Here is an 8,561-nt window from a genome sequence, read left to right as displayed (position 1 = left end):
TCAGTCTGTGACAAAACAAGCAAGTATAGAATCATTGTACCATCTAAACCGCTGTGAAATATATTTTCCTTAACCAAAAATATTGTACTTTCAGCTGTTTGAACGTAAAATACGCAAAAACAAAACTTAAGAACGGAAGCATATAAATAGCACACATAGGACAGATATACCGCTTTTTAGACTTGCTTTCAACAGTGGCTTGTATTCATGGATGCCAAGAGAAACCAGGCTTCCCCCAAAAATGTACCAAGCAAAACATTTTATTTTTATTTTTATGTATCTTTCGTGTTTTTGTGTTTCATAACTGTCTTTCAATTCACAAGAGGCTGGATGTATTTCACTAGAGAAAACATCAGAGCAAGAGAAATAGTGCCCCTATTTCTCAGTATGTGTAGCCCATCTTCGTTTGAATGTTAAATGACAAGACAGAGGCATTGATGTGAGTAACCAGTCTTGTTCAGTACATTGTAAAAACACTGGAGTTGCAGTAATTAACATTTACCAACAGATAGCATCACTGTGCCATCTTAAATCCATAACATCTTCCCTTTTATAAAATAGGACAGGAGCTGTCAATTCCCTAACAAAACAAATCTAGTAATAATTACAAACATGAAGAAAAAAAAACTAAACTGTTCAAGTAACAACTAAACACATTTTGATACTCTCTTCGCTTTTATCTCTGTCTGTCAACAATCCCTAATGGGAAACCTACAGATGAAGTGTTTTTGGTGGCTGGGACAGACGCCCGCAGCGTGAAAAGACAGGGGGCTTGTCTGCGAGGACTGCGGATTCCCACACAGGCGTGTCACCTGACCGTCTAAGGTGAGTACTGATGGGCGAGGGAGCGGCCGACCTGTGATCCCCTGGCTCTTCGCCCTGTGCCTCAGGCCCCATGTGACTTGCTGGGGTTCCGTCTTTTGTCATGCGACCCCTATGACCATCAGGGTTCTGAGTAGGCGCTGGCTCAACAATCCGAAGGTCAACCCTGGTACAGTGATCCATTCACTTCAACCAAGTAGGAGCGTGGTGCCACTTTCTGTACACAGGATCCGAGTCTCCAGAGGCCCGTCCGCTCCCCTGGTAGTGTCTTCATTTGCACCGTTTCACCCACCCTGAGCTCAGGTAAGTCTTTTGCTGATTTGTCGTAGGTGAACTTGGAGACCTGTCTTCTGTGACGTAACGTCACCAGCACGTCTGTCACCACACATGGCTCCAGGAGTGCTGGCTACTATCAGAGCTGCTTTTAAGCGCCGTGCCATGAGGCGCTGGGCCGGGCTGCTTCCATGCCTTCTGTCGGGGTATTGCGCCACTGCAGGAATGCTTTCCAGGCATCCTTGCCCTCTCGCAGAGCTTTTTTGCAGAGGTTCTTTGCGATTTTGAATGTCGACTCCGCCTTCCCATTAGCTTTTGGGTGTCGTGGTGATGAGGTGACGTGCTCGAATTCCCATTCTGCAGTAAATTTTCAGAACTCAAATCCGGAGAATTGAGGTCCATTATCTAAAATTACCCTAGCATTTACATCCTCTGTGCTGTTGTTCCCTTCATCTGTGTTTGCTTCAATGGAGTGCACTTTACCCTCCTTTCTCTTGCTTTTCATGCAGACCCTTGCGAAGTGATTAGCTGTACCACAGGATTTGCATATTTTTCCATAGGCTGGGCAGTGTTCTTTTCCCCGTCCATGAGAAATGCCACAATATCGGCACGTATTGGGGTTGTCTACTGCAGAGTTGGCTGTAGTATTAGCATTAGCTGTGGCAAAGGGGAATTTCTTTACTGGCTGCCTGAATGTAGCATTGACATTGTACATATGTTGCCTTTCTAGCTTCATGGACCTTATCAGTATATCAGTAAGCTCTGCTGCACGACATGTCTCCACTGCCAAGACCAGCGTCAGGTCACGTTCTCTCAGCAAACGTCTGCGGGTGCCCTCATTAGTTATGCAAGCACTATCTTATCTCTGATCAGTTCATCTCTTAAAGCACCATAGTCACATGTAGCTGCCTTTCCCCTTAGCCTAGTGACAAAGCTGTCAATGGACTCCCCGTCCCCCTGTTTGCAACAACCGAAAACATAACGCTCGTAGATAATGTTTTTTGCTGACTTAAAGTAATGTTCAGGAGCATCAAGAATAGCTGTTGCGTTACCTTGCTGAGCTGCTGTTAGGTTCAGGTTGTGTTTGTATACGTGTCGACATTCTGTTCCCATTATAGTCCTCAAAGTGGCAGCCACTACCTCATCGTCCTTTTCCAGAAGTCCCGTGGCTAGTCCTCCCATTCACCTCTAAACGTATCCCAGTTCGTGCTCCAATCTCCGCTGAGCTTCATAACGGCGGGAGGGGGAATGTTCGCTGCCATGTCTAACCGGTGCTAACAACACTGAAGCTAGCTAGCAAACTCACTCTAGCTAAGGTTAATTCTGGCAAAGTTTTACTCAAATAAGCATTTTTTTGGTAAACCAGAACAGGTGACTCTAATCTGCGGAAAGCATGGTTAGTTATCCGACTCTGACACCATGTTTGAATGTTAAATGACGAGACAGAGGCATTGATGCGAGTAACCAGTACCAATGTTCAGTACATTGCAATACCTCCAGGTATCTCAAGCACACCGGTAAAAACACTGGAGTTGTGTAACAGAATAACTTTTACGTTGTCCCCTCGCCCCGACACGGGCGCGAACCAGGGAACCTCTGCACACATCAACAACTGACACCCACGAAGCGTCGTTACCCATCGCTCCACAAAAGCCGCGGCCCTTGCAGAGCAAGGGGCAACCCTACTTAATGTCTCAGAGCAAGTGACGTAACTGATTGAAATGCTACTAGCGCGTACCCGCTAACTAGCTAGCCATTTCACATCCGTTACACTTGCAATAATGAACATTTACCAACAGATGGCATCACTGTGCCATCTTACACCCATAACAATCTTTTTTTTTAAATGTTATGTATATATTTAACCTTTATTTAACTAGGCAAGTCCGTTAAGAACAATTTCTTATTTACAATGACGGCCTACCCCGTTCTAACCCGGACGACGCTGGGACAATTGCCAACATCTATTTGATGTTGTCTGGTCAAAAAGAGTATTACATTGTTGCCACCCGTAGCATTGAATGCAAGGAAAGCCAGCGTGCATTTGTACTCCTTTGATTTAAAAAACAAATAATAGCCAATCAGCGCTGAGCTAAACTGACTAAGATCAACTGTGAATGGACCTGGCGCACCCAAAAAAACGTGGACTTGGTTTCACACCATTCACATCAAAAGCAGAACATAATTTACATTTGCCTCTCGTCCTCCGGTGGCTAGCTAGCTAAAATCGTTCCTTTCCTAAATTAGCCATGGATGGAGTAAGGGATTTTGACTTTTGACTTAATTCTCCTTACTGGCCAATGATTATAACGGTGTTTCTGATCCAACCATGAATACGTATATTGTATTGTGCCCCTGGCCTGAGAGGAAAGAAGTTCAATATGTAGATACAGGAGATGTAGTAGGCTAAAGTTAACTAGCTGGCCTGACACATTGCTCACCAGCCTAACTTCGTTTCATGGGCAACAATCATTTTAGTCAGGTAGCCTAGGAAAACTAAAACTAAAAGTGTGTACTGTGTGACAGAGTCAAAGACCATTTCCGCAACAAGAAAGTGAATCGATGTCATTGTATCTCTACAAGTAGGGTGAGTCAACATGTTTTTTTCGACTTGCATCACACGCACACACAATAAATTAGTACCATGGACAGCCACATCATATTTAGCTTACGTTGATTGGACTAAATCGTTTTTTGTATCGTTTAGTTGTCACTATATTAAACTAAGCATAGGTGATTTAATGATGTTGAAATGTTGCAGTTGAAATGGTGCTGGAATAGTGGAGGCAGCTCCTGTTTTCTTTTCGACTTGTGGTAACTCGCTGTGTTTCTAAATCAATGGTTGTTTAGTTGTCCAAAAATGTCGGAAACCATGCTGTAGGTCATGTAACAGTTTGTTACATGCAAAATGCTTTGTGGACTTCACCAGACAGATGTTGCTCTCCGGTTTCGTGATGAAAAAAAGGTGTGGTTTAATTTATTCTACTATTGTGTCTTCTTATTGTCTCGGTCTTAGGTCTATTGTATCACTGTGGCAAGGCATATGGTATCACTAGGTCTATTGTATCACTGTGGCAAGGCATATGAACTAACAGGTTATAGAGCACACAACGCAGTTATCACTAAACAGGTTGTAATGTGGCTTTTTCTCCTGGATTGGCTTCCCCAGTGATTTTACCCACGCACCGCTACTGGCTTTCAAATGAGAATGACAGATTTATAACACTCAAATCAGGCATTCTTGAAAGTCAGGACAATCCTTGTCCAGCAAAAAAACATGGTTGAAAACAAATATTTTGCAAGAAGTAGGCATTTATAATTAAATGTGGAGTTGAACTTTATAGTTATGCGCGACATCACGTGATTCGGCAATCATAATTTATAATTCAAAGCTGTTCATATACACCCACAGGAAGAATATTACACCTTTATTTTTTGTGAGCATGGTAATTTTCACGTTTTCATGAATTCATAGAATGTTTGGCATTTGTGAAAATTCTGTGGCAATATAGAGTGGGAAAGCGGCCATGTGTTTGGACAATTAATAGACACTGTAGTGAATAAAAACGAATCAAAATATCTGTCTTGTTCAGAACCGGAGTATAGCAGATCGGTGCGCCACAGCCAATCCGAGCTAAAGTAGGCCTATATGCAAATAAGCCATTTGCCACACGGGCCTGCCATCGTTCACTTTGAACTGGACTGTGTGTTTACAGGCCGTAGCAACAGCGCAACTTTAGGTCATTAGAACGCTTTCGCCAAAAGCCACAAAATACACCTGAATGAATTTCTGCAAATATGTAAATACCACGAATCCTCTTACACTTGGGAACATCACAGTCCTATTGATCAAACAATCATGAAAAGGTAGTCCATCTCTCCCTCAGTTGTGTATATTGTAGCGACCCGCACAGACATGTGTTAGGCTATCAGTTGGTTGTGTTGTACTTACCAGTACCCAGTGTTCGCGGGTTCCGACATGCCAATCAACCTGCTATCTGCCAATCACGGGAATGCCCGGAATGTACTGATTCCGGTCATCCTGGTGGTTGGCGGAGTGGCGTGGAGGGGGGTTGGGCAGGGGGACGGAGCATTGGAAGTTAAGACCAGGTTTAGCCATTGTTCTCTCTCTTACGTCTGGCCTTCACAAGAGAAGGTCACGGTTGGTTTATAGGGTATCCTTCATTTATTTGGCGTGGGCTGCGGCCAAAAAAGTAGCCAGTGTGAAGTTGGGTTAATAAACCGTAAATTCGTAAACTCCATCCTCTGTCTGGACAATTGTTCCTTTATGATCTAGTCAGGTCATTACAATATATGCACATAAACAACAGCAAGATCAACTAATGCTAGCCAGAGTGAGCTCAAATCTAGGGAAAACTAGATAAACCCTCCTCACTTTTTATAGTAGCCTGCTCGTTCTTCTGCAGCTTGCCTGCCAATGCAGGCTTGTCTCAAACCATGTTTTGACAACTGAATGGGAACTTGCCTGCCCGCCCTTTTGATCGATGCCAAATACATTTGATTGACAACTGTGGACAAAGTTGTTCAAGTTCAGCATACCTAGCTAGCAAGCAAAGCGATTCACATTTCTTCCTAGCTAACCAAATAGCACATACATCTCTTGCTGTAGCCACCGAAAAATGACATGACATCCTCCCAGATGTTTAGCTAGCTAAAGTTAGGCTCCATGTTTTTAGCTTGTTAAATAAATAGCAAGCTACAACGCTAGCCCAGGGGTGTCAAACTCAATCAATGCACGGGCCATATTACAAAAAACAACAAATTTGCAGGCCAGACATAGCCTATTTCTTTTTACCAAACAAATTGCAACTCCGATCTAAACTGGCCATTGTTTTACTTGATAAATAGACCCCTTTATAATGCCCACTTATGTACATTGGATGCTGTATATAGCATTTTAACATATCAAAACAAATCAAATGTATTTATATAACCCTTCTTACATCAGCTGATATCTCAAAGTGCTGTACAGAAACCCAGCCTAAAACCCCAAACAGCAAGCAATACAGGTGTAGAAGCACGGTGGCTAGGAAAAACTCCCTAGAAAGGACAAAACCTAGGAAGAAACCTAGAGAGGAACCAGGCTATGAGGGGTAGTCAGTCCTCTTCTGGCTGTGCCGGGTGGAGATAACAGAACATGGCCAAGATGTTCAAATGTTCATAAATGACCAGCATGGTCAAATAATAATAATCACAGTAGTTGTCGAGGGTGCAGCAAGTCAGCACCTCCGGAGTAAATGTCAGTTGGCTTTTCATAGCCGATCATTAAGAGTATCTCTACCGCTCCTGCTGTCTCTAGAGAGTTGAAAACAGCAGGTCTGGGACAGGTAGCACGTCCGGTGAACAGGTCAGGGTTCCATAGCCGCAGGCAGAACAGTTGAAACTGGAGCAGCAGCACGGCCAGTTGGACTGGGGACAGCAAGGAGTCATCATGCCAGGTAGTCCTGGGGCATGGTCCTAGGCCTCAGGTCCTCCGAGAGAGAGAAAGAGAGAATTAGAGAGAGCATACTTAAATTCACACAGGACACCGAATAAGACAGTACTCCAGATATAACAAACTGACCCTAGCCCCCCGACACATAAACTACTGCAGCATAAATACTGGAGGCTGAGACAGGAGGGGTCAGGAGACACTGTGGCCCCATCCAATGATACCCCCGGACAGGGCCAAACAGGAATGCTATAACCCCACCCACTTTGCCAAAGCACAGCCCCCACACCAATAGAGGGATATCTTCAACCACCAACTTACCATCCTGAGACAAGGCCGAGTATAGCCCACAAAGATCTCCGCCACGGCACAACCCAAGGGGGGGCGCCAACAATAGATAAATCATATTTGTCCAGCCTTTGCTGCTATGCCTGCAGATGTGCATAATATGCTGGGACAGTAATCAAAAAGTAATGTAACAGATTTCCTCTTCGTCTGAGGAGGAGTAGCAAGGATCGGACCAATGTGCAGCGTGGTAAGTGTCCATAATGAGATATTTAATAAATCAACAGAACACTGAACAAAATAACAAAAGTACAAACAAACAACCGAAACAGTCCCGTATGGTACTAACACAGGAAACAACCACCCACAAAACACAATAGAAAACAGGCTACCTAAATATGGCTCCCAATCAGAGACAACGACTGACACCTGCCTCTGATTGAGAACCATACTAGGCCAAACACATAGAAATATAACAACAGAACAAAACATAGAAAAACAACATAGAATGCCCACCCCAACTCATGCCCTGACCAACTAAAATAAAAACATAAAAAAGGAACTAAGGTCAGAACGTGACAAGTATTTAATAACTAGGGTTGTACATTTTGGGGAATATTCAGAGGTGGAAACTTCCCGTGGGAATATATAGGAAATATATGCAAATGAATATTAATACCATTTATAAATGTAGATGTTTTTTGCATTGGATATATTTACCATATCATATGGAGACAGAAACATAAACCTTTTACCTTATAATAAGTAGACATAATTGCAAATGATTAAATCCTTCCAGTGTAAAAAAATAAATACAATTTGTTACGAATTGAACATTAATTAAATGAGTTGACTCTTCACATGGGATGATTTCACTGAACAACAAAAGGGAATATTGAATGATCCCTAAAGATCCATCACATCTCCCCAAAACGGTTTCAACATGCATCTGTAAAATGATAGTCTAGAAAGGAAAGATTTGGTTGTCTTCCTCTCAGGCTTACATGCCTTCTCCCTGGACCTATGTCCACCTCTTGAACATTAGACTCTGAGGCCTCATCTTCACTGTCACTTTACAACCTTGTTGAGGATGGCTCTTTGTCAGGCTCAAAAAGCCTCAAATTTGCCTGGATGGCCACCAATTTTTCAACCATTGTATTGGTCAGCCTGTTGCGTGCTTTGGTGTGTGTGTTCCCAAACAAGGACCAGTTGCGCTCTGAGGTGGCTGATGTTGGTGGGATTTGGAGGATGGAGGCAACAGGGGAAAGAGCCTCAGATCCACAAAGTTCCTTCCACCAGGTGGCTGATGAGATGTGTTGGCATGACTGCCATATTGCATCTCCATCCCAAAGCCCTTGCTTGGAAGTGTACTTCGCCAGACTGCCAATGACCTTGCCCTCATCCAGGCCAAGGTGGCAAGACACGGTAGTGATGACACCATGGACCTTGTTGATCTCTGCACCAGACAGAATGCTCTTGCCAGCATACTTGAGGTCTAAAATGTACGCTGCGGCATGTATGGACTTCAGGCAGAAGTCTTTACGCTTTTTGATGTATTTCAGAACTGCAGTTTCCTCTGCTTAGAGCAACAGTGAAGTGGGCAGGCCAGTACGGATTTCATCTCTTACATCTGCGAGCAGAGTCTGAACATCAGACAGGATGGCATTGTCTACCTCAATCCGTGCAATGGCTACTGCTATAGGTTTCAGGAGTTTCAAGCTGCTTACCA

This window comes from Salvelinus fontinalis, chromosome 2, assembly GCF_029448725.1.
Source record: "Salvelinus fontinalis isolate EN_2023a chromosome 2, ASM2944872v1, whole genome shotgun sequence".
Taxonomy (NCBI): Eukaryota; Metazoa; Chordata; class Actinopteri; order Salmoniformes; family Salmonidae; genus Salvelinus; species Salvelinus fontinalis.
The sequence above is the reverse complement of the archived record's forward strand: the minus strand, read 5'-3'. Positions refer to the sequence as shown.